Source organism: Phoenix dactylifera, unplaced genomic scaffold (genome assembly GCF_009389715.1).
Source record: "Phoenix dactylifera cultivar Barhee BC4 unplaced genomic scaffold, palm_55x_up_171113_PBpolish2nd_filt_p 002764F, whole genome shotgun sequence".
Classification (NCBI taxonomy): Eukaryota; Viridiplantae; Streptophyta; class Magnoliopsida; order Arecales; family Arecaceae; genus Phoenix; species Phoenix dactylifera.
Genome location: NW_024069886.1, coordinates 14,329 through 16,741, shown reverse-complemented (window position 1 = coordinate 16,741; position 2,413 = coordinate 14,329). Strand labels below are relative to the sequence as shown.

The 2,413-nt window shown below is 37.8% G+C and overlaps 1 long non-coding RNA gene across 1 annotated transcript; it reads left to right on the top strand.

Annotated features, from left to right (window-relative positions):
- The first annotated feature begins 894 nt into the window (after positions 1–894).
- Positions 895–1,802, top strand: LOC120109786. Its single transcript, XR_005510565.1, has 2 exons — positions 895–1,263; positions 1,359–1,802. It is a non-coding gene; the product is annotated as an uncharacterized LOC120109786 (long non-coding RNA).
- The last annotated feature ends 611 nt before the right edge of the window (positions 1,803–2,413 follow it).

Below are 2,413 nucleotides of genomic sequence, written 5' to 3'. Positions count from 1 at the left end.
GCTGGAGGTTGAGCCCTGTTTTGAGAAAGTTAAAAAAAAATGTGTGGATTCGGTTGGAAGCGATGAGCCGTGAGCTGAGCTGGGATTGGCTTGGACCGTGGACGCGGGATTGGGTTGATCACGGGAGATGGAATATGGGATTTGGACGTTGAAGCGCGAGCTCCTTCAAATGGACACCTGAGATTGTGCACGGGAGCCGGGATGCGTGGATGCGGCCGGATTGGGGCTTGTACGCTCGGGCTCGCTGAATAAGAATCATGTACTCTATTCTGCAGTTGGGAAGATGCATTCTTTTTAGTTGAATTTATCTAAAATAATGATAAAAATTACAATAAGTGCTAAGGATAATATTTAATCGTGCAAATGTTAACACCTATTATTTATCATTATTTTGCTAGCATTAAGTTAAGTTAAATGGTACTTAGATCGCACTTTTGTGCTCTCATCAGTAGTATGATACTTTAAAGGCCAGTTGAGGGCAAGACGGTTTACCTTAACCTTGGAAATCTCTCAAGACTTGAGGGAGGTCTAAAAAAAAGATGGGAGGTAAGGTTTGATGTGTGGAACTGTAAAGCAAATGTGATAGATATGGAAGTTCACGATAATGTTTGTAGCTATTCATCTAGATAATGAAGTGGTCAAACAATACATGAAGCTCACTGGTGACAGTGGGCTTGGCTAAATAGGAGTAAACGGAAAAAAGAACTTAAGGAGAGCCAGATCTAGTTAGTTAAAGCAATGCTGTTTATGGTTACAGTATCAAACTTCTAGTTTGGGTCTAGTTTGGGTCTGTCGATGATATAGGATTTATTTTCATGGTTCAGTTTTGTATGTTGCAGATTTTGAAGATAGGCATTTGGTTTTCATTTTTCATATAAATTATGTTTGGGAACTTGTGAGATTGTTGATTGTAGCACTGCCTGCAAAAATGGGATGCTACCATTTCTGTTCTATGAAAAATGCCACTAATTCTAATATTCATCTTGGATGCCATTAAAGAGTCTATCTTCATTTGTGGTCATGTATGCTTGTCCTCTACTTGCAACTATGCATTTTGACTGATCTCTCTCTCTCTCTCTTTAAGCTAAGCTTATTAGTCCTGTATGTTATTGTTACTATTTCTGCAATTTACAATGGTAGGCGCTGGATACGTGCCACATTCTGCAATGTGGGGCCATTCTGATTCCCACCAATTATTGCCTTCAACTAGTAGTTGCTAGCTTGATGGTTAAGTGGGATAACTATGCATGGACCCGTTGAAAGGTCAGTTGCATATACCTAGAGTTTTGGCATTTTTGAAAGACAACAACTTTACCAACCTGAGGCAAAAGTCTCATTTTTGATGTTTCTTACTTCAGGTGAGTCATGCTTTTCTAATATAAGAAATGAATAGGTCGATGGTTTATGTAGTTATAGCTACTACCTTGTAGCCACCATACTTCTTCAATGAGAATGTGAATCTGGGGCTTGATACTCGGATGAGATTGACCTGCTGATACAAATTCAAAGTTTGTGTACATTTCTTGATCATGGAATTTTTATAAGCCTTCGCTGTGGCAACTTAAATTGTAATTTGATGATAGCCAAAACTTGTAGAACCATATGTTCGTGAATTTTTAAGCTCTCGGAGCTTCTTGGGGTCTGGAAGCTGCTCTGACATAGAAGTATTGAAGATGATAGGAAATGCAAAGATTTATCAGTAAATTAAGGGTAAAAACAGCATTCTAATGCATGAGGCTTATGCTATTATGGGGTCAGATGTATGCAACTTTATTTCTGTCTATAAAAATGTTATTTCTGTATTTTGAACCTGTAGCATTTTCATAACCTGATCATTGTGCCAAGGCTTATAAAATTTTCCAAATTTTCCAAATGGAAACTAAAGTTTGGTTCTCTTTCATCAATATTAAAATGGATGACTCAGTCTAATCACCAATAATTGGTAGGAGAACCACCTGGTGGAATTTCTTCACAGGTTCTAAACTAGTTCACTAATAGGTGCCTTAACCAACAACTGGTGATTGGCTAGGGGCCACCATTTTATTTCATGTTTAATCAAATGTGGAAGGAATAGAGAAGTTACTTTAAGAAATCGGTGTTGCCAAATGCACCAAATGCTAAGTGTTTAAGTCCTTATTCCACTCTCAGTGTTTCAGTGTATTAGTATTTATATTTCACTTGTCAGCAGGAAGTACGTATATTGTGTTCAAGGATCTTTTCTATACTCTAGTGGTTGATCTATTTGATGGATAGGGCGTCTGAGATTCTTCAAGGTTGGTTTGTACTCTTTATAGAATGGATTCTTTCTCCTGTGCGTGTTTGCCACGTTAGCCGTTGGATTATTGCACCTGCATAAAACTCAAAAATACAAACTTTTTCATGTGCTTGTGTAGATCTTGAAGTAATTATTGTA